Source organism: Vulpes vulpes, chromosome 7 (genome assembly GCF_048418805.1).
Source record: "Vulpes vulpes isolate BD-2025 chromosome 7, VulVul3, whole genome shotgun sequence".
In the NCBI taxonomy this organism is placed as follows: Eukaryota; Metazoa; Chordata; class Mammalia; order Carnivora; family Canidae; genus Vulpes; species Vulpes vulpes.
In genome coordinates this window covers 76,584,671-76,609,187 of record NC_132786.1, presented here as the reverse complement: position 1 = coordinate 76,609,187, position 24,517 = coordinate 76,584,671, and the positions used below count along the sequence as shown (strand labels likewise).

General features: G+C 36.8%; 1 long non-coding RNA gene across 2 annotated transcripts in view; it reads right to left on the bottom strand.

Annotated features, from left to right (window-relative positions):
- Window positions 1-24,517, bottom strand: part of LOC140599693 (uncharacterized) — a 279,725-nt gene that overhangs the window by 132,387 nt on the left and 122,821 nt on the right. Inside the window, exons 3-5 of one of the 2 annotated variants that reach the window (XR_012002645.1) lie at window positions 15,664-15,813; window positions 10,639-10,693; window positions 8,431-8,553 (exon numbers count right to left, since the gene is read on the bottom strand). This is a non-coding gene — a long non-coding RNA (uncharacterized lncRNA). Of the gene's footprint in view, window positions 1-8,430; window positions 8,554-10,435; window positions 10,694-15,663; window positions 15,814-24,517 lie in introns of both variants that reach the window. The other variant, XR_012002646.1, reaches the window with a different exon arrangement.

Below are 24,517 nucleotides of genomic sequence, written 5' to 3'. Positions count from 1 at the left end.
ATGTAGTTAGTATCCAAACTGCATACAAAATCTAACCATTAGAAAACCATTCTAACTCTTAAGTGCCCTTGCTAGGGGCACGTGTCTAAAGTTGAGGGTTGTGTTTTTTTTTTTTTTCTTTTGTATATGGATGAACGAGATCTTACCTATTAAATATGTTATTGGATCATGGTTCCTGAAGGTGATTAAAGTTTGTGTTTGTGTGTGTGTTTGTGTCTGTGTGTTTTATGACTTAAATATCTTTTGTGTGTGTTTTTTAGAGTTTGGTTCTTTAAAGATTTGGAGAAGATATGTAAGTTGTGAGGCACTCCATTTTTCTGATTTGTATGCTAATTATCAGGGCCTAAGTTAAATAAAGAAAAATATGTGTGCATGTAAAAAAAAAAGTTACCAGAAAATGTAAGATAAATGACACCTTGGGGACAAGAAATTTTCCATACCTCCAACAGATGGCATTTGGCATGTTACAGTGCATAAGGCAACAGCTGGTACTGTCCATTCCTTCTGTGCTAATAGGTGCCTATAGGCCCATGCTGACTAATGTTTGAGGCTAGGGCAAGCCCTTATTTAGCATAATAGCAAAATTGAATGTATAAAGTGTACAGTGGATTTCCAAATTGATAATCATTTATTCCAGAATTACTCAATCTTTGAATTATTAGGAAATGATAACACCCACATTCAAATCATGTCTTCCTTCTGACTTCCCTTTTCTCTAGACGATGCAAGTTGTCCTATTATTTCATAGCAACCCTTTCCCCACTATTTAGCCATGCCTATCATATTATTCTGCTCTGGCTGCTATAACAAAATGCCATGTACTGGGTGGTGTAAACTACAGATATTTATTTCTCAGAGTTCTGGAACCTGAGATGTCCAACAGCTAAAATCACCAAGGAATGAAGGGAAATTTCCTACTGCATCGACACAGCTGCAATAAGGAGGGTAAGGATAATAGAGTATAAAGCATGAGCTTTAAAATTGCTAGAGATTTCCAAGAAGAGGGCATGTGTGAGAGAGACAACCTCCATTTGTAAAGCCTATAGAGGAATGCATATCACTAGGAGTAAGGGCAGATTTCATTTAAAAAAAGAAAATGAAGGGAACTTTCAAAATATTGGTAGAGGTTATAGAGAAATTAGCTGATGACTAATTATGAGTTCCAGAAGTTTCCCTCCAGAATGGATTTGGGAAGGATGGAAGGGTTCAGAATAAGGGATATACAGAGCTAAAAGGGCATGGATTTCTAAGCATGAGAGAGGCCAGGAATTTCAGCCTTCTCTCTTAGGTTTGTCAAGGTAACAAAAGTAGGGGTTCCTGGGTGGCTCAGTTGGTTAAGTGTCTGCCTTCAGCTTAGATCATGATCTCAAGGTCCTGGGATCGAGCCCCACGCCGGATTCCCTGCTCAGTGGGGAGTCTGTTTCTCTCTCCCCCTGCCCTTTCATCCGGCTTGTGTCCTCTCTCTCACTTACTCTCTCTCAAATAAATAATTTTTTTTTAAAAAAAAGTAACAAAGATAACAAGAGTACATGGTATGATGTGGTAATTCAGAGAGGAATGGAGTGCAGAAGAGTGGGTAAGGATCTTGCTATAAGGGTGTGGAGCTATCAAAGAAGATGATAGGTCAGAAATGGGGCAAAGTTACCAGGAACATGTAGAATTTAAAGGAAATGTATTCCATCTGGAAATTATTGGAACTAATTTACAAACATGATCAATAAATGGGCAGCTCTACTGTAATCTTTTGAGAATGGGTATATAATACCAACACTAAATACCATTATAATACATGTGATTATAAATGTATGTGTAATAAAATAGTAATTCCTAAATTATTGTTTAATGAAAATATTTAACTATAATTTCCTTTGTGAATATAATATTTCATTGTAAAAACTTAACCTAATTGGAAAGTATATAGAGAAATATGATAAAGTTAAATATGTTACCATCTGAAATTAATAACCATTAACATAAACATAAATAGCACTTGCTTCAGATCATATTTTAATATAATTTTTTAAATAAGAAAAACACAATACTCCTTTGAACATTTTGCCTGGCCCATTCTTCTTCCTTCTTGTCTAGAAGCAACCACTACCATAAAATTTATTTATTCTTGATATTTATCCTCATGTACATTTTAACATAGGTATACATCCATGAAAGCATGCAATATTATTTTGTGAGTTTAAATATCTTACATACATTTTATGATATTATTATCAAAATCATGTTATCTTTACCTGCCAATATAGAATTACCTTCTTTTCACTTAACATTATACTTGAGAGATCTATTCTATCACATAAATACACCATGATGTAATTAGCCATTTATCTGTTAATAACATTTTGGTTGCTTTTGGTTTTTAATATTCCAACAATGTCACAATGAATAACTGTCAATACATCTCCTTGAACACATTTTTAAAATTTATCAAGGGTATTTACTTAGAAGAAGAATTGCTGAGTTGTAAGAGAGGGGTTTTTCAAACTTATTAGCTATTACAAACTTAGTCCTCAAGGAAGTTGTACCAATTTCTTCTTCAACCAGCAAAATTTTTAAGAATATCTATTTACCTATAACCTTGTCTACACTTGGGATTGTCAGATCAATAAATTTGTCAATTTGATAGATGAGATAGGGTATCTCACTCCTTAATTTGCTTTTCCTCGATTGTCAGTGAAGTTGGACTTACTATTATTTGTATATTGACCATTCTTGTATCATCTTTTGTAAATTTCTAGTTTATATCCTTGTCCCATGGATATATCATATGTTCTGAGTTTCATGTTTTGTCTGCTATACATGTTTCAAATAGTTTTGGTGCTTGACTTTAGCTTTGTATTGGTATCATCTGGAAGATTTTCAGTATGATATAATTGAATCGATCAAATTTTCTGCTTAAAATCTTTACTTTCGTGTCTGGTTTAAGGTCATTGGTAAATTATTTTACTTTTTGGCAGAACCCAAAGCGATAGCTCACACTATTATTTCATGCAAAGAGTTAGCTCAGCAATGAAGTAGAACGATCAAAATTGTATGACCAGACTCAGAATGGTCATTTTCCAGATAGACTACTATCAATCATATGAGAAATATGTTACTGATTATAAGATACTACTAAGTAGGTAGGACTATAAATGTTGAAAAGAGTATTTCCCATCCACTTTGCCTTGTACATGTTTTATGTATAGGATAAGTTTGATTGATGAGCTTTGTAAAGTTGTTACAGGAAATGTTTGGAGCAGACACAGATAACAAAATCAATACTGTCTAGATGGACTGGGTTCATGTGAGCAGATTTATTATCTTGACCTTTCACTTCAAATGCCCTGTCTTATTTTGTTATTATAAAAGTTAAACATACTTATTTATAAAGTGACAGGGAATAGATAACTCTGATGTGACAACTTTATTAAAATCTCAGGGTTTGGGTATAATTTGTGAGCCCAGCACTAATTTTGGTTTCTTTTAAAAATGATTCTGTTCCCAGATAAAGGTCATTTCATTGTTTCCTCCACCTCACTTCCTGGAGGACTGAGTACAATCAAATTCTACTATATATATATATATTTAGAGCCTATAAGTGTCTAATGGATAGGTGAGGATATGGACATATTAAATAAACTAAATCCTTTCTCTCTTCAGAATATGCACTAAAAATAGAACACTCTAGTAACCAAACAAAAAGAGACAGCATAGTGTTGTGCACATAGCAGATGGACAATAAATCTATGCAGAATTACAATATTCAAAAGATCATGAAGACTTCTTTGTCTCCATCATCTATGAAGGATTTAGTTCGAGCTTACACAATTCTTTATTTGGATATTATAAATTCTGCCCATATGCTATTGGAGCTAAATTATTTCAATTTTTTTCTACATACTTCATGCAAACAATGGCCTGACAAGTCCCAAAGCTCTAGCATTGTATTTACCATGTAGCTGTATGTTTTATAAAGGAGACATAAGTATATTTATACAAGATACACTAGAATGCTGATGTCTTTATGCTCAGGAAAATACCCAGTGGAATTTACTACTTGGTTTTTCACATTTTGTAGGGAAAGGAATTTCACATAACAGCTGATGAAATCCAATAAGCTAGATACATTAGGGATTTTTTTCATAGTCCCTTAAAAATTCACTTAGTGTAAATAAGCATGTTTTTCTCTACTTCTGTCTACATAGTCTTTTAAATTTTTTAAATAATAAAAACTGAACCTTATGAACAGTGTTCGGTAGTGGCTAAATAATCCCTTAAGACTAGATATTACTTTGATATTATCCTTTTATCAGTGCAGTTGCTCTTGAAAATTATTAGGTAATCAAACTTGGTTCCTTTTTTTTTGTATCGGTATTTATAAGTAGGTTGAATGACCATTTGGAATACAAAAATTGGTTCAAACTATTTGCTACAAACTATCTCTGTGGCCTCATAACTGAATGTTTGGTGTTTCCCAACCCTGCTTAACTTAATGCCACCTAGAGTCTCTGACAATACATTTTACCCAAATTACTGCTGATGTATTTCTGTGAGTGTTCTCTTGTAGTGGACAAGTGAAATTCCATCTTTTTTGAATTATAGCTTTATTTATTTGACTTGATCATTTTATTGTCCGTCCTCTAGCTTTATCTCGTTTTCCATCTTTAGTTTCCATGATCTTCAGAATACCATATAGTCTTTCCATTAAAACAAGTTGATATCATTCTTATTTGAAATAGTTGACAATTATTGGAAGAATTATAGTATCATGGGGTGTTGTAAATGGGGTTAATAGTTAGCAGTGATTCCTAGCCACTGGTGGCCTTGTGGAATGGAAAGATAGTATTCTCAGTTAAGTCCATCATTTTTGGGTGTATCCAGTTCAACTCAACAAGCCCCTTGAACAAATTTGTTACCTTCTCCCAAGGGAATATATGATTGAAAGTTTTAAAAAATTCACTGGACATTAGAAGATTATAAAGGATCATCTTCACTTCTAGACTTTGACAATCTTAATAAAGCCTAAAGAAACACATTGAAGAAGCACAATGTTTTAGCGCTAGCTCATCTCCCCTATAATTTTTATTGATAAAGAAATTAGGGACAGTCCTAAATCATTGCAGTTATCATTAATCTTTTTCAGAGAAGCATCCTGGTCAGTTATCAAGCTCTCAAGAATTGAAAAAAAAAAACACAAATAAACAAACTTCCAGCTACCTTTTCTTTTGCTATCCTGTACTGTTTCTAGGAATTTTTTTTTAATCCAAAAATTGGTGAAGTGGAACAGACACACAGTAATGCCATGTCAACATTTATTTATGGCCTGCCAGTTAAGATGGACAACATAAAAAAAGTGTAGGATTTTAAAAACAGTGCTTGCAAAGAATTCCGTGGTGAGGTGGTACATCTCACTTGTCAAACTGGGAATGGAGACAGTACAATCTATATCTGTGATTATTTGCTTGGGTACACCGTCCATTTCCCCAGATCCTACATTAATCATTTTATTTCTACTTGCTTGACATAACATTCCAACTTCAGAATAGAAAATGCTCTATTTTTATTTATCTCTTGCATTTCATGATTTCCACAGACCTTATTAGATTTAATAGGTGCTATTTATTTTAAATATAACAAACCATATGTTATGAATGGCATGTGTTGTAAAGGTCTGTAGGATTATTCAGTTATTTTGAATTTGGAATAATTTTGCCCATAAAGGTAATGCTGTGAATGCACACTAAATTTTTAGAGCTAATGATGAAATTGCACATATTTCATGATGCACCAAAACTGTAATTCTGAAGGTAACATTTCTTTCTGCAAATCATCATTTATAATTTTCTTCTGTAGGTGTAGGATTTTCTTAAGCAGCTATTCAACCTCAAAAATATTGAGTGAGTGCATGCTAAATGCCAGAAACTAGGGATTTAATAGTTCTAAAAACACTATTTCTGTTCCTTAAAAGCATGCAAATAGTCTAGCATGGGTGACACAAAGTACTAGGCAAAGACAGATACAGTGGTAGAGCTGCTCAGCCCACTTCACTGCAGCATGATGCACACCCTGGTCAAGGGCAAGATCAGAGCAGGAGTTGTTACAATAATTCAGGAGAGATATGGTGTTGACAAAGGAAATGAAAATCAATAAAAATGGCTATAGGAGATATTATGGTAGGAAAGGAGTCCAAGATAACACCCAAGACGTTGCCATGGTCAAATGCAGGACAGTGGATTGGGGAGAACTTATAGTCCAGCTACATTTTCATAATGGAAATCATCTTTTTATGAGTAAACGACAGAGCCCAAGATAATTGATTAGGGTGATCATTTAAAGTTAACTTTTCCTCAATGTTCCCAAGATTTTCCTAAAGATTGACTAATTCCTTGATGACTAGTCCCTTTAATTTATATAGCCAAGCATTAAATGATGAGATTTCTTTTTTTTTCTTGAGATTTATTCTTGATAGAACTCAGAATTACCAGGTTGTGATCACTGCATTCATTTTAATGTATTATCTTTTCTATAATGTAAGAAAAAAACAAGCATTTATCACGCTCTTTACCTACCCCAGGTGTTTAAACTTGTTTATATTTATTAATTGCTCAAGCAATGGGTGGCTCAGCTCAGCCAATGAAGCAATAAAGAACTTTTTCTCCCTAGAATACCAAATATATTGGTAATTTGTGCAATGAAAGAACTTTAAACTTAAGAAAGATTTCACTGTCAAGGGTTTTTATGCATTGCTTATCATTATTACAAGTAATTAAACTCGGCCTGTGACGTTTAATACTAACTTAGAATAGCCTATTTACTTAATAAGTTTTCAGGTAAGTTGTTCACAGCTCCCTTTGGGTGCAAATGTCTTCATTTCAGAATTTTTGGCAGGCTAGAGTATCTTGGGAAATAAATATCTATCCTTTATTTTTTCTGTTCATATTTACATGGGTCTGACCGCAAACTTTCAGAGAAAATTAGGCTCTCCTCTTTTTTTTTTTTTTTTTTAAACCTTACATCCATACAAGATGGGGTGTGTGGGTTTTGGTGGACATTTTCCAACATTCTCTCCTGTAAAGTTGACTTACAGTGCAAATTCCATAGCTTTATTTTGTTTAATATTCCAGATGCTTCATTCTGTTTTTTATTTTGGGTGCTATTCTTCTGGCAGTATATTTCTATCTTTGTCCTTCATAATCTGAATGACATTCACTCCCTTGCAGATTTGACACATGACTTGTTCAAACATTGAATTCTAGCACATTTCTCCTCTCTGTCACTCTAATCCTTTTGGCCCCTTGGAATATATTTCCTTTGTTCATTTTCAAATCTTTCCTTTGGCTAAGTACTTTGTCAGCAGAAAATGATTCACTAAATTTGTTTATCCACTGCAGTGTAATTTCACATAGTATTGTGTGTTTCTAATACTTACCCTTTTATTAATGTAGTCCCCTTGTTATCTTGTTTATCTTTTTTTTTGTTATCTTGTTTATCATTCATATTTCCTTGACAGTTCTTTAAAAGAAGACTACTTTCCCTACATTTATTACCACCTTTTTCAACCCTTGTCCATTTAAACTAGTGCATAAGACTCTGAAAGAGAAACTTACCTTTTGTTAATAATAATAAAAACCTAATGAACTGATTTTCTTGAATTCTTCCAAGAAAAAAAATAATAGCAGTTTAGAAGAAGTAACTGTTCATTCTCTCTCCCTTTTAAAGAAAAAATTCAATTTGAATAATGAAACTTTTTATGTAGGGAGTACATTAAAAGCACTTTGACTCATTGCTTTTCCATAGCAATGACAACAACAACAATATATTTTTAACTGTCTAAGATTGCTGAGTTTAGAAGGAGGGATGATTTAAATATGGTTAGGAATTGATGACAGTTAGGAAATGAGCCATCAATGTTAGCAGAAGCTTTCCCCTGATCTCCAGTGTTTGTTATTGCCCACATTTAAATAAGCAAGCCTGTCTATTTTGATCTCGTATAATACAGGGGAAAAAAAACAAGCCTAATTAAGGATTTAATTTATGTGTGGTTACGTCTGTCAGTCCATGTTTACTATATCTCAGATCACAGATATTGTCTTGCTATTATTAAAGTATCTTGATTAGTGGGTTCATCATGGTCATTAGGTCACAATTCTTTATGATATACATCACTTACATACATGGTCTCTATAACCACTATCTAAAACCAGTGAAAGCCCATATTATACTAAGCGTTGCTTCATCCTCAGAAAGCAATATAATATAACAATATATTATAGAGATCAGCTATATATATATAATATATACTATAATATATATAATATATATATATAATATATATAATATATACTATAATATAACAATATATTATAGAGATCAACTGCACATAAAACCACTGGGGATCTTGCCTGTGGACACCTTGAGATTATTACATAGACAGACCTGGCTCCATATGCTTGGTGGAAGTGAGGTGAGAAAGCAATGATTTGGACCAATCACATGTTTACAGAGCTAGGGTTCCCAGCAGGGTTCCAGATGGTCAAGTCTGGCTTCTTATACCTTCATCTTCAGAAAGCATGTAAGAAAAAAAAATAAGAAAAAATAAGAAAAAAAAAGAAAGCATGTAAGAATATATTATAGAGATCAATTAGTAATACCTTTCTCTGTGTCCAGAATGATATTGAAACTATAACATGAAGATAGTACTTAGAATGAGAGTCTCTGCTTCACCCTGCACTAACTATTCACCTTGAGACAGTATAACTAACTTTCTGGAAGCACAGTTTTTCATAAAGAATAATTGCTCTTCCTACCACAAAGGGTTTAAAAAATATCGTGTAAGATAATGTATGTGAAAAGCCTATAAACATTATTATGTTTATCCTAGCACCCCTTTTCCAAGTAACCCCTCACCCAAGTATGACAGGCATTGTTTTTCCTAAACAATTCATTACTTAGTCCAATTCAAGCACTGGTTTTAACTTCCTTCTTTCTTTGAAAGTGGGGAATCATTGTTCACCTATATTCGTAAGAAAGATTAGTCAGAGAATTGCCCTGACAATTCCTATATGCTTATAAACTCTATGTGCTTACTCAGTACTCATATTTTCTGTTTTGAAATAGGCAATCTCCATTCCAACCACCCCATTTCCACCCTGCCTCCCATGTAGACTAAATACTTCAGGCAACTAGTGGAATTCTGGAATTAAGTTTAGAGACGGGTATTCTTTTTTAATTATGTAAACATGATGTCCTCAATAATGTTTTAAAGAGCAACTATTTCTGATGTGTTCAACCTTATGATCAATCAAAGTCTCTGTTAATTGGAGAAAGTGGTCTGTCCCAAGAGTAGTGAGTTTGGCTTTGCCCAGATAACATTATCCTCCAGGGAACTCTTGGTGAGGAGCTCTAAACTGTGGTTTAGTTTTTAACTTATAACTTCAATTTGTGTCTTTCTTTTTTATTTTTTATTATTGTCCATCTTTGTTGATTTAAAAAAAAACTCATTGGCATATCTGCAAGTAGGGAAGAATTTATGAAATTTAACTAAGATTATATGGTACACAGCAGCAGTGGTTATACTAAACTAACAATTGCTTTAGCATGAGTACCAACCAATCAGTATGACACTAGCAGCAAGTTCATGTTCACGGGAGTAATACAACTCAATGCCAGATGCTTACTAGTAACTTTAATAAAAATTTGTCAGTGGAAGAGGTTGTGAGAAATACATACTATTATAAAAACAATTGTAGTATTCTCATATTCATTATAGGCAGAAGCCACATAAAAAACTGTTCTTGGCCTTACCTCAAATGATGTGAACAGGAACTCTCAGGAATGTATATTTTAGACTAAATTTTTACATGTTTTCAAACAAGATTTTGCAATATGCAAAACAGATAAAAGTGCAGCTGCTCTAGTTGAAGCAACAGTAAGAACCTCTGATACCTTCTATATCAGTTACTGATATCCGACCAGGGCATGCCAAGGTTGTATAACAGACCGAAAGTCTCAAAGAGCAGGGAACACTTCCAAATCCAGAGAGCCCAAGTCTGCATTAATTTCTTTCAGTAGAAAAAAAGAAACAATGACCTCATTAAATAAGGTGGTTGTGTTTTTGTTTTGTTTTGTTTTGTTTTTTTAAATCTACTTTGAGCAGAAGTTTTAGTACATGTACATAAATGAGTTGAATGAAGTGGCCTTTCTGGTACAATTCTTCAAAATCCTAGAACCATGAAATTTTAATATGCTACAATTTGCTAAATATCTATTGGACACTTACCCAAATAAAGCATTCTGGTTGGGTCTCCAGAAGATTCCAAAATAAGGAAACCTAAGCCCTGCACTCAAGGAACTTAATTATTCTAGTAGATTAAAGGAAACCAATAACAGTAATCAAGGGATAACATCTTTCTTGATTTCCCAATTAGAATTTCCCAATTACCGTTGTCCTCTGTCAATATCAATTTGCATTTTGCTTTTCCTTGAGATAGTTAGGCCAGGGAAAATATTACAAAATCTTCCGTCATTCTAGGGAAAAAGAGTAGTATTTCTGAAGGTGTCTATTCATTCATGAGCCTCCATTATGGTTGGTACTGTCTACATCTGTGCTTTTTGAAGACATGGAGGAAGCCCACCCCTACGCACAAGAGAGAGAAGATCCAGGTACATCATCCACAGATGTTAGCTCTTAAGAACCTTCCTGAAAAAAAAAAAAAAAGAAACTTCCTGAATTTTTTATGCTTTCTGTTAAATTTATACTTATACTAAAAAATAAAATTTCTATCAGTTTTTATCAGAAAGATAGAATAGTTCTTAAAGGGCAACTATCTTATGATTTTTTTTCCTCCAAATTCCAGCTTACAGATGCCTTCCTTTAGAGAGATTATCACAGCATCAGTCTATGAAATACATTTTTTCTCTCATTTTGTCTCAGTCTATATTGATCTAGTGGCACACAGGCATTCACCTGGTCATGTTTTCCACACAGTTTAAGCATAGGCTTTTATTGTTTGTTTTCTTAGCATATTAATATGGGTTTGCTGTCAGATCATTTAAGAAAGAGATTTTTTGCATATGTCCATAGGTAATGGGGTGAGGTGGGCCTATGCTTGGCAAATACAGACACAGGACAGGATGATAAATCTCTCCTCAGCTATCCCATCTTTTATAGCAAGGTGTTACGGTTCAGTCTACCCTCTAATTCCCTTGTGCTATGCACAATTTGCATGTATTAAATGATCCTTATCATTTCCTATAATTAGGATGTTGTCATACAGTTGAGGAGATTTTTGAAGTAACATATGGCTAATTAATGTCTTTTTGGTAAGTTCCACCTAGATAATAAAGAATTGAAAGATGTGAGTTGCATGCCACAGGTTGAATTCACCCCATTTTCACTCTGCTTTTACTCTTGCATGTTTTTTTTCTTTCAGCATATATGTCCATACTACATACAAAGATGAACTGAATTGGGCAAGTGTCCATTATATTTAGAAAAACACGGAAATTCCAGGAGTATTGTAATCCTACAACATTATTCAAAGGAACAGAATAAACCCCCTATCAAACAAACAAGAGCTATGAAATATTAAGGATCAGTACACATTCTTGACCTATTAAAATTATCACAAATCGCAGAAAGGCAATTTTATAAATTTTAAATGAAAAATAAGTAATAAGTCAGTGTGAATGTGGAAGAAAATAAATTATGCCTTGACTGATAGGATGAATGAGCACAAAATCTCGTTTTTCCAAACAGATACCATGTGTTCTTCTACAAGTCTTCCTGAGTACTAATAAAATAGACTGGGAATGTTAGCTACACACATTGGCCAATGAGTGGAATATGATCTCTAGGTCACCACTGACAATCACCTGCAGCAGAAATCCAACCCATAGTGCCATTATGAGTGTGTTTTACAGGAGACTTTTGGGAATGCTTTTGTGTGACCCCTGCTACATGCAGACACAGCAGATTTCACCAAGGAGCAAATGCTTTATGCTGTCAGCAGGCCACCCTTTACTCAACTCTTATGTATATATGTATAAAAATATACATTCAATTAGTTTATCTATATCTATATATCTAATATAATTATATAATATTGATACCTGTATCTATAAATAGATAAAGATGATAGATGCAAGAATTGTTTAGTTACTCGCTAAAAGCCAATTCCATCACCAAAGCTGAACTGTTTTTTTTTTTTTTTGCTGAACTGTTTTAAAAGAATAATTTGTTTTATTGCAGCACACAGATTTCATCCTAAAGATTTACAGTTTTTCTTTCTAGAAGTTTTATTTGAATAGTATAACTTCCATTTCTATGGAAAGGACAATTTATACCATTCGAGGACATTATTCACTGTGCAGAGAGCATTTTAGGCACACAATATAGTAACATGGTGGCCTTTATGAAGAACATAAAGAGCAAAGCTTTATAAACGATACCCCTCTAGTTTTCATGAATATGCTTTTCATGGCAAACACCTAGCTGTAATGTAAAAGAAAAAAATTTTAAAGGTAGTATTTTTTTTTTTTTTTTAAAGAGACATGGTGTTAAGTCTTGATTGCTTTCAATTCTGTATAGAAAATCTCTAAAAAAGAAGTGAAGCAGAGGACTTTGGGACCATGCTGACTTGTCCATGAAAGTCCCAGTGCTCCAGCTCTGACTTCAGCCCTGCTAGAGACTTCCTCCCTTCCTCCCTCCCAGGTTCAATGATCTCACCAGCTGTCTCAGATCTTTCTGAAACCAGCCCTCTATCCTCTGTCACTTTTCAGCAGCTGATAGGCTGCACATATCCAGCAGATCTACACAAAGTAAATTAAGGTCAGCAGCAGTAAGGATTCCAAAATTAATTTTTTCCAACCTCTGGATGAACGACACTCAGGCATTCCTGGATTGTTTCTTGGGTTTAACTTTGCTCTCATTGACCTTCAATTCTCACTTTTTCACTCAGGCATTTTTTAATATTATTTTTTTCAGGTCAACTTAGAATTCTACACAAGTCTTCCAAGGTGAGATTTCAAATATTTGTAAACACACTCCAAATACTTGATTCAGTTTAATCACTTCAATCCACTCCTTGCTTCCATTTTAAGGCTGTAGCTAAGAATTCATTAAACGTACCCATGGGACATTGCTAATGCTGATGCACGTTACTCCATATTCATCTCATCCTACTTTTTGACAAGTTTAGCAGCCAAAATGTTTTAGATACTGTAAGGGCAGAACTTGAATCCTTTTGCCCTAGGCACCTGGATTACTTACAAAGAGCTCCATAACAACAAAGCCGCTCTCGACTGTACTTTCTCTTTCCAGGGTTACTCCTTTCTCCTCTCAGCATTCTCAAGTATCTGGTTCTGAGGAAACTATGACTCAGAGCTCCTGGTTCCCCCACTAGTTTGACCCTCTTTGGTATAAGTGTCCATCTGCTTATAAGCCCACGAGTGAACCCATAGCGTTCATGACCCACCAGCAGCTTCTCCCTGGAAGCCTCGAGGCTGTTGGGCATTGCTCATCAAATTGAGAATATAAATTGCGTATTTTCATTTATTTTAATTTTATTAATCCCTCTTCCTTCTTTGAGTACGGAAATATGCCTAGGTTACCTTCATCTTTCCTCATGGTCCAATTCAGGGATAATCCTTGGAAACTTTTCATGTAATAGTGACCCATTGAGTATTGTTCACTTCCTGAATCATTGCCTGATTGGACTTTTAACCTCTTCCCATTAATGCACTGTGTGAATTTAAGACATTATGCTTAAGCTTCAGTCAAAACTGGAGTACCCTTATAGTTACTGTGATCTTTGACAGAATGTATTAGAGCAAGTTAAAAGCTATAGCAACAAAACCAAAATCTAGTGGCATAAAATGATGAAATGTGTTTATTGTTCAGATAATAGCTTCCTGCAGGTGTTTGGCAGGCAGATTTCTGTGTGGCAATTCCAGGACTTGGTCTCCTTTCATTCTGTCCCTTCCTCATTGCCTAGGGCTCTGAGGTCCACTGCTGAATACAGACATTCAGCAGATGGATAGGGGAGAGACTGTGCAAGAGGTTGTTATGGGTCAGGGTGCTTCTTCCTACACCGAGTTGGCTGAACCCAGTCACAGGGCACTCAGGCTCTTTCAAATATAGCCTTGTGATGCTTTCAAGAAAAATAGAGAATGGGTTTCGGTGATCCATCACTGTCTCTATCACAAAAAGTGACCACCATGGTCAGAATTGTGAGATCCCTCCTGTGCTGCTGGCAGCCCCTACAACTTAAGAAGGCAGACAGAAGCTTATCTTTCACACAGCAGAACTATAAACATTAAGATTTCAAGGTAGAAGGAACAGAAAAAATAAAGACAGAAGATTGTTAATTATTATTGTAACAGGTGGTAAGACAAATTAAATGCATTCTTTGTAATGAATATTCTCAGGGTGGAGAAGGGGCATAGTGCACATCATCTTCATCATTCAGTATGAAAAAAGGAAAAGAAATGGATCACTCTGTCTTTCCATTAATTTTTTCAGCAGTAGGGTTGGGAATAAGGCCATCATGTTTCCTTCTATGTCTGTGAAACATCTCAATTCAATATTATTCTAGGGTTTCCCCCAGTCTCAAAAGCTACCTCTAGAACAAAGATCTCAAGTTCCTAGAAAATGTCGCCTCCCTTATTGTATTAATAATTTGAAAGTCTCTTCACTCAAACTATCAACAGGAATTACGTATGTGTCTTTTTACATTCTTATCTATATTGACACAGCTTTATTTTCTTATTTTGCTATCTTGCATAATTTTCTTTTAGATCTATATTTGATAGTAAGAAAGAAAATTTAACATTAGCAAATTAACTTTATTTGCCTTTAAGTAGTATTTTTACCTACACTGTATTATCTGACTCTTTCCTAGAAATGTCCTAAGGTAGTAGTTATTATTTCTAGCATTTAGATAATAAAATTGAAACTTAAGGAATGATATGGACTTCTCTAAAGTCCAACGGTGGCTCAGAGCACAGTTTTTAGAATCAGGACTCAAACTTAGGTGTCATAATTAGCTTTTCTTTCTCTAACTCCTATGCTTCAAAGATACTTTATCCATGCTGAGCATGGAACCTGCTTAAGATCTTCTCTCTCTCCCTTTCTCTCTGCCTCTCTCCCACTTGTGTGTGCATGCTTTTTTTTTTTTTATCTCTACCTCCCTCAAAAATATATATTTTATTAACTGGGTTATTCAAAGCCATTAAACTTATCCAAGAAGTGTTATTAATATATAGAGAGAATTGTGAGTTCACAGATAAAAACAGATGTAAATCTTTTTGTTTTGATATTAAAAAGATCCACTCTTTTCGCTTCTTGAAAAAATAAAGACAAAATCTCTAATTATGGGAGCACTCATGTATTCAGAGTTAGTAAAATATCCTTTTTGAAATAAGAATGGTGAAAGTTGTAAATAATATGAATTCTTCAAATGATAAAATGATTTTTTCTGGCACATCAAAATTCTAATGAAATATATACATAAGCATGTTTTCTAGAATAGTAATTACAAATAGCTAGGAGTAAAAATAATTGCTGTCATTAAACAGGCACTGTATATGCACCAAATATTCATGGTCTATATTATTTTCTTTAATTTATAGAAAAGTGAACTAAGGATCAGAGAGGTTTATGAGGGGCACCTGGGTGGCTCAGTTGGTTAAGCATCAGCCTTCAGCTCAGGTCATGATCTCAGAGCCCTGGGATCAAGCCCTCCTCTGGGCTCTCTGCTCAATGGACAGCCTGATTCTCCTTCTCCTCTGTGTACCACTTTTCCTGCTTGTGCTTTCTCTCTGTCAAATAAATAAATAAAATATTAAAAAAGAGGTTTGTAAACTTGACATAGTGTTAAGCTGAGATTAAAAACCCAGATCTGATTCCAAAGCCAAAAGTTTGACAGTTTATAAACAGTATCAATGTATCAGTAATATCAAAATCTACAAATGAGGGCAAAAATGGCTTTAATTTCTGTCAATATTTGATATTTTACAAATACAAGATACTAAATATAAAATACTAGATAGAATAGTTTTTACATTATAACATGATCAAGAATAGAAGCTTGCAAGGATATATCATGGTGGGAGGTGCCGCAGCTGAACCACTCTGGAGGACAGGAGAGACCTAGCACTAGATTATTGAGACAGGGACACAGCTGTCACCACAAAAGACTTTCCATATTTATTTACAGAAAGAAGAGAGGCAGGCAAAGCACAGAGATGGAATTTAGGATCATGCCATATTTGGGTATCTTTGAGAATGGTAAGCCATAGAGAACTCTATCTGCAATATCTGAGATCCCACGCTCAGGTCTGAGGTACAGGAATGAGACTCCAGACTCTGGCAGATGTAGCAGAACTCACTGGTAAAACTCAGGGGAACTTTCAGTCTTGGAGGAACAAGGAAGATTACCAGAACAGGAATTAGATGCTGATCCCAAGAATGTGGTCCACTTTTTAAAACTGAGGAAGGACTCAGGACTAAAGCAGTTGCCAGAATTAGGTCAATGGTTAGGAGTGATTAGGGACAAGGACAACTTCCTTCTGCATACTTCAGCTGTTGAATTAGAGAGACTGAAGTATCTCCTGATGAGATTAGGTTCACCTTTATTTTTTTTAATAAATTTATTTTTTATTGGTGTTCAATTTATCAACATACAGAATAACACCCAGTGCTCATCCCGTCAAGTGCCCCCCTCAGTGCCCGTCACCCATTCACCCCATCCCCCACCCTCCTCCCCTTCCACCACCCCTAGTTCATTTCCCAGAGTTAGGAGTCTTCATGTTCTGTCTCCCTTTCTGATATTTCCCACACATTTCTTCTCCCTTCCCTTATATTCCCTTTCACTATTATTTATATTCCCCAAATGAATGAGAACATACACTGTTTGTCCTTCTCTGGTTGACTTACTTCACTCAGCATAATACCCTCCAGGTCCATCCACGATGAAGCAAATGGTGGGTATTTGTCGTTTCTAATGGCTGAGTAATATTCCATTGTATACATAGACCACATCTTCTTTATCCATTCATCTTTCGATGGACACGGAGGCTCCTTCCACAGTTTGGCTATTGTGGACATTGCTGCTAGAAACATCGGGGTGCAGGTGTCCCTGCGTTTCATTGCATCTGTATCTTTGGGGTAAATCCCCAACAGTGCCATTGCTGGGTCAGGGCAGGTCTATTTTGAACTCTTTGAGGAACCTCCACACAGTTTTCCAGAGTGGCTGCACCAGTTCACATTCCCACCAACAGTGTAAGACAGTTCCCTTTTCTCCACATCCTCTCCAACATTTGTGGTTTCCTGCCTTGTTAATTTTCCCCATTCTCACTAGTGTGAGGTGGTATCTCATTGTGGTTTTGATTTCTATTTCCCTGATGGCAAGTGATGCAGAGCATTTTCTCATGTGCATGTTGGCCATGTCCATGTCTTCCTCTGTGAGATTTCTGTTCGTGTCTTTTGTCCATTTCATGATCGGATTGTTTGTTTCTTTGGTGTTGAGTTTAATAAGTTCTTTATAGATCTTGGAAACTAGCCCTTTATCTGATACGTCATTGGCAATATCTTCTCCCATTCTGTAGGTTGTCTTTTGGTTTTGTTGACTGTATCCTTTGCTGTGCAAAAGCTTCTTATCTTGATGAAATCCAATAGTTCATTTTTGCTTTTGTTGCTTTTGCTTTCGTGGATGTATCTTGCAGGAAGTTACTGTGGCTGAGTTCAAAAAGGGTGTTGCCTGTGTTCTCCTCTAGGATTTTGATGGACTCTTGTCTCACATTTAGATCTTTCATCCATTTTGAGTTTATCTTTGTGTATGGTGCAAGAGAGTGGTCTAGTTTCATTCTTCGGCATGTGGATGTCCAATTTTCCCAGCACCATTTATTGAAGTGACTGTCTTTCTTCCAATGGATAGTCTTTCCTCCTTTATCGAATATTAGTTGACCATAAAGTTGAGGGTCCACTTCTGGGTTCTCCATTCTGTTCCACTGATCTATGTGTCTGTTTTTGTGCCAGTACCACACTGTCTTGATGACCACAGGTTTGTAGTACAACCTGAAATCTGGCATTGTGATGCCCCCAGCTATGGTTTTCCTTTTTAAAATTCCCCTGGCTATTCGGGGTCATTTCTGATTCCACACAAATCTTAAAATAATTTGTTCTAACTCTCTGAAGAAAGTCCATGGTATTTTGATAGGGATTGCATTAAACGTGTAAATTGCCGTGGGGAACATTGACATTTTCACAATATCAATTCTGCCAATCCATGAGCATGGAATATTTTTCCATCTCTTTGTGTCTTCCTCAATTTCTTTCAGAAGTGTTCTGTAGTTTTTAGAGTATAGATCCTTTACCTCTTTGGTTATGTTTATTCCTAGGTATCTTATGCTTTTGGGTGCAATTGTAAATGGGATTGACTCCTTAATTTCTCTTTGTTCAGTCTCATTGTTAGTGTATAGAGATGCCACTGATTTCTGGGCATTGATTTTGTATCCTGCCACGCTGCCAAATTGCTGTATGAGTTCTAGCAATCTTGGGGTGGAGGCTTTTGGGTTTTCTATGTAGAGTATCATGTCATCGGCGAAGAGGGAGAGTTTGACTTCTTCTTTGCCAATTTGAATGCCTTTAATGTCTTTTTGTTGTCTGATTGCTGAGGCTAGTACTCCTAGTACTATGTTGAATAGAAGTGGTGAGAGTGGACATCCCTGTCATGTTCCTGATCTTAGGGGAAAGGCTCCCAGTGCTTCCCCATTGAGAATGATATTTGCTGTGGGCTTTTCGTAGATGGCTTTTAAGATGTTGAGGAATGTTCCCTCTATCCCTACTCTGAAGAGTTTTGATCAGGAATGGATGCTGTACTTTGTCAAACGCTTTCTGTGAATCTAATGAGAGGATCATATGGTTCTTGGTTTTTCTCTTGCTGATATGATGAATCACACTGATTGTTTTATGAGTGTTGAGCCAGCCTTGTGTCCCGGGGATAAATCCTACTTGGTCATGGTGAATAATTTTCTTAATGTTTTGTTGGATCCTATTGGCTAGTATCTTGTTGAGAATTTTTGCATCCATGTTCATCAGGGATATTGGTCTGTAATTCTCCTTTTTGGTGGGGTCTTTGTTTGGTTTTGGAATTAAGGTGATGCTGGCCTCTTAGAACTAATTTGGAAGTACTCCATCTCTTTCTATCTTTCCAAACAGCTTTAGTAGAATAGGTATGGTTTCTTCTTTAAACGTTTGATAGAATTCCCCTGGGAAGCCATCTGGCCCAGGACTCTTGTGTCTTGGGAGGTTTTTGATGACTGCTTCAATTTCCTCCCTGGTTATTGGCCTGTTCAGGTTTTCTATTTCTTCCTGCTCCAGTTTTGGTAGTTTGTGGCTTTCTAGGAATGCATCCATTTCTTCTAGATTGCCTAATTTATTGGCGTAAAGCTGTTCATAATATGTTTTTAAAATCGTTTGTATTTCCTTGGTGTTGGTAGTGATCTCTCCTTTCTCATTCATGATTTTATTAATTTGAGTCTTCTCTCTCTTTTTTTTTTTAATAAATCTGGCTAATGGTTTATCTATCTTATTAATTCTTTCAAAGAACCAGCTCCTGGTTCTGTTGATCTGATCCACAGTTCTTCTGGTCTCGATTTCGTTGAGTTCTGCTCTAATCATTATTAACTCTCTTCTTCTGCTGCCTGTAGTATCTATTTGCTGTTTTTTCTCTAGCTCCTTTATGTATAAGGTTAGCTTTTGTATTTGAGTTCTTTCCAGTTTTTGAATGGATGCTTGTATTGCGATGTATTTCCCCCTTAGGACTGCTTTTGCTGCATCCCAGAGATTTTGAACGGTTGTATCTTCATTCTCATTAGTTTCCATGAATCTTTTTAATTCTTCCTTAATTTCCTGGTTGACCCTTTGTCTTTTAGCAGGATGGTCCTAAATCTCCACGTGTTTGAGGTCCTTCCAAACCTCTTGTTGTGATTTAGTTCTAATTTCAAGGCATTATGGTCTGAGAATGTGCAGGGGATGATCCCAATCTTTTGGTATTGGTTCAGACCCGATTTGTGACCCAGTATGTGGTCTATTCCGGAGAAAGTTCCATGTGCACTTGAGAAGAATGTGTATTCAGTTGAGTTTGGATGTAAAGTTCTGTAAATATCTGTGAAGTCCATCTGGTCCAGTGTATCATTTAAAGCTCTCGTTTCTTTGGAGATGTTGTGCTTAGAAGACCTATCGAGTGTAGAAAGAGCTAGATTGAAGTCACCAAGTTTAAGTGTATTATTATCTAAGTATTTCTTTTCTTTGGTTATTAATTGATTTATATATTTGGCAGCTCCCACATTCGGGGCATATATATTGAGGATTGTTAAGTCCTCTTGTTGGATAGATCCTTTAAGTATGATATAGTGTCCCTCTTCATCTCTCACTACAGTCTTCGGGGTAAATTTTAGTTTATCTGATATGAGGATGGCTACCCCTGCTTTCTTTTGAGGACCATTTGAATGGTAAATGGTTCTCCAACCTTTTATTTTCAGGCTGTAGGTGTCCTTCTGTCTAAAATGAGTCTCTTATAGACAGCAAATAGATGGGTCCTGCTTTTTTATCCAGTCTGAAACCCTACGCTTTTTGATGAGGTCATTAAGCCCGTTCACATTCAGAGTTACTATTGACAGATATGAATTTAGTGTCATCATGATATCTATTCAGTCCTTGTTTTTGTGGATTGTTCCATTGGACTTCTTCTTAAAGGGGAATTTTAAGAGTCCCCCCTAAAATTTCTTGCAGAGCTGGTTTGGAGGTCACATATTCTTTTAGTTCCTGCCTGTCTTGGAAGCTCTTTATCTTTCCTTCCATTTTGATTGAGAGCCTTGCTGGATAAAGTATTCTTGATTGCATGTTCTTCTCATTTAGGACTCTGAATATATCCTGCCAGCCCTTTTTGGCCTGCCAGGTCTCTGTGGAGAGATCTGCTGTTACCCTAATATTCCTCCCCATAAAAGTCAGGGCTTTCTTGTCTCTTGCTGCTTTAAGGATCTTCTCTTTATCTTTGGAATTTGCAAGCTTCACTATTAAATGTTGAGGTGTTGAATGGTTTTTATTGATTTTAGGGGGGGATCTCTCTATTTCCTGGATCTGAATGCCCGTTTCCCTTTCCAGATTAGGAAAGTTTTCAGCTAGGATTTGTTCAAATACATATTCTGGCCCTCTGTCCCTTTCGGTGCCCTCGGGAACCCCAATTAAACGTAGGTTTTTCTTCCTCAGGCTGTCGTTTATTTCCCTTAATCTATCTTCATGGTCTCTTAATTGTCTGTCTCTTTTTTCCTCATTTTCCCTCTTTGCCATCAACTTGTCTTCTATGTCACTCACTCGTTCTTCCACCTCGTTAACCCTCGTCGTTAGGACTTCTAGTTTGGATTGTATCTCATTCAATTGATTTTTAATTTCTGCCTGATTGGATCTAAATTCTGCAGTCATGAAGTCTCTTGAGTCCTTTATGCTTTTTTCTAGAGTCACCAGTAGCTGTATAATAGTGCTTCTGAATTGGCTTTCTGACATTGAATTATAATCCAGATTTTGTAACTCTGTGGAAGAGAGGACTGTTTCTGATTCTTTCTTTTGAGGTGAGGTTTTCCTTCTAGTCATTTTCCTCAGTGTAGAGTGACCAAAAACAAGTTGTATTGGGAAAAGGAGAAAAAGAGAAAGTGATAAAAAGGAAAGAAAAGAGAAAAAGAAAAAAAGAAAATGGAAGAAAAAAGGGAAAAAAGAGAAGAAAAAGAGAAAGAAAAAGAAAGAAAAAAGGAAAAAAGGGGTGGGGGATGCAAACAAACCAAAAAGAAAAAAAAAAACAAACAAAGCAAACAAACAAACAAACAAAAAACCACGGGGGAGTATCTTCTGATTCTGTATACTTTAAGTCCCTTGACTTCCCCTGGAACTGGTCCGTCCAGCTGGTCTTCTGGGGAGGGGTCTGTTGTGCTGATTTTCAGGTGTTAGCGCTTGAGGGAGCTGCTCTGCCCCCTGCCTGGTGCAGGGCTCAGTGGGGGTTGTTTACCCCGTGAGGCCCCAGGAGGAACAGCCCCAGTGGCGGCGGCAGCTCTGGAGCCCTGGAGTCAGCTCCCGCAGTAACTACGCAGCTCTCCGTCTGCAGGGCCTGGAGGCTCCGGGGCGGGGCCGCTGATCTGCTCAGCTCAGGGCAGGAGCCTCCTTGCTGCCCTGGGCCCTCCCGGGACCTGCCTGTCCCGGGGGGAGGCCGGATCCTGGGCTGTGTCCCGGCGCCCTGTGTTCCGGAGCCTGCGCTGTTGGATTCGCGCTCCCGCCCGCAGCCCCCTCCGCGGAGCCGCCGCCTGAGCCCCTTTGAGCTGCTCCGGGTCTCGCCGTGCGCGCCGCAGCCCTTAGGGAGCTCGGTGCACTCTCCGGGGCGCAGGTGACTGTTAGTGTCCCCGGGAGCCCGAGGGCATCCCCGCCCTCCTAGGTCCTGCTCTAACTCCCTGCGAGGCCTTTCTGCCCGGGTGATTGGTGCAGCTCCTGCTTCTCTGGGACGGGGCTCTCCTGTCCTGGGGACACTCGCCCCGGTCTCAGCCCGGCTCCTCGCGGGGCCTCTTCCCCCTGGATGCCTTAGGTTCACCTTTAGATCTGAGAACAGGCCTTATGTGCTCACAGGATTTGAATGGATAATAAAAGGGAAAAGGTCAGGAAATGAAAGAGATCTTGACCTGTGTAATACTATGTCAAGGGTTACTTTATTTTCAAGTTTTTATTTAAATTCCATTTAGTTAATATGCAGTGTAATATTAGTTTCAGGTGTAGAATTTAGTGAATCAACACTTACATACAACACCCATCACAAGTGCCCTCTTTAATCCACCATCCCTCCATCAACCTCCCCTCTGTAACCTCTGTAACCTTTGTTCTCTATAGTTCAGTCTAATTCTTGGTTTGCTTCTCGTTTCTTCCTGCCCCCCCCCCCCATGTTTGTTTGTTTTGTTTCTTAAATTCCACATATGAATGAAATGTCAAGAGTTATTTTTGAAATCAGTCTGATGAGAAACTTGTAATGGGTAAACTTACTTACTTACAATATTACTTTTACAAGTAATTATTACAATACTTACTAACAATATTACTGAGTGTGAATTTGCAAGAAAATCTTGATTGAATGAATCAAACTTAAATATTTTTAAAGAAAACTGATCATAAAACAGTACTTTAAAATAAATCATGTAATTCTTCCTGTTTCCAAATGAAAAAAGAGAAAACAGGGGAGGCCTTACCCACAAAAATGTGTAGAAGTCTTGTCCTCCATAACTATGCAGGGTATGGGAACAATTTATATAAAACAAGTATTTAAAAATGTAGGTTTTATTATCATTTAGGTATGGGGAAGCAAACAGATGAAGATACAATTGTTGAAAGGTAGTTTGTTGTACTCACAAAACGCAAGAAGACTGGCATGCCATACCGTGCAGGGGAGAACACAGGGAAGCATCAGGTTTGGTCAGGAAGCAGAGGAAGTGAGGGAAAAATATGGCCAAGAACTTTCACTGGGGTTTTTGTAAGAAGGAATGAGGCAGGGTGATTAGGGTTAGACTTGTCTGATTTGAATAATTTCATTAGACAGTCCTTAGTTGTCTGCTATCTGGCCCTAGAGAAAGTAGGGAAGGGGAATAGTGGTCTAAGTGTAAGAGAATGATAAAGCAATTGGTTCAAGGTTTGGGCTCTGGGTTTGTTGGTTTGCATATGAAAAGCACACTTAATGAGCAAGTCCTTTACTATCCCTAGAAAATGGCTAGTCCCGGAAGGGGCGGACCCTCCAGGGTCAGCAAAACCCCTAGAGGTCAAAGCATCAAAAATATAGTATAGGGCAGGTGGGTGGCTCAGCGGTTGAGTGTCTGCCTTTAGCTCAGGTCAGGATCCTGGGGGTCCTGGGATTGAGTCCCGCATCTGGCTCCCCATAGGAAGCCTGCTTGTCCCTCTGCCTATGTCTCTGCCTGTCTCTGTGCCTCTCATGAATAAATAAAATCTTTTAAAAAATACAGAATAAAAGACATAATGAAAACAATCACTCAGGAATTCTGCTAGCTTACATTTTTCTAAAATCACTTCTGAACCAAGAGATCTATCTACATCACAATTGTGTGTAGAGATTTAGGATCTGTTCCCATTTCTTCTTCCTTTGGCTAACAATTTTTCACCTTGAAGCTCTCTCCTGTGGTGTTGAGAGTTGGACCCAGTTCTACCATTCTTATATCCCACTCTTTTCCTGAAACAGATTTTCTAAAATATTGTCCTTTTTCTATTACTGGGAAACAAATAAGGGCAAGTTACAAGTTCACTAGAAACCTTAAAAACATTTTTCTAATCACTATTGCTGGACTTCATCAGGTTAAGGCTAGATATAGACCTCATCTCAGCACTTTTTCCTTATCTCTCTCTCTTAGTGTTGCTTTTATATATCAGCCTTGTTGAGATTTTCTAATGTCCATTTTATCCCAGGGTGACTCCTCCAGATTTTCT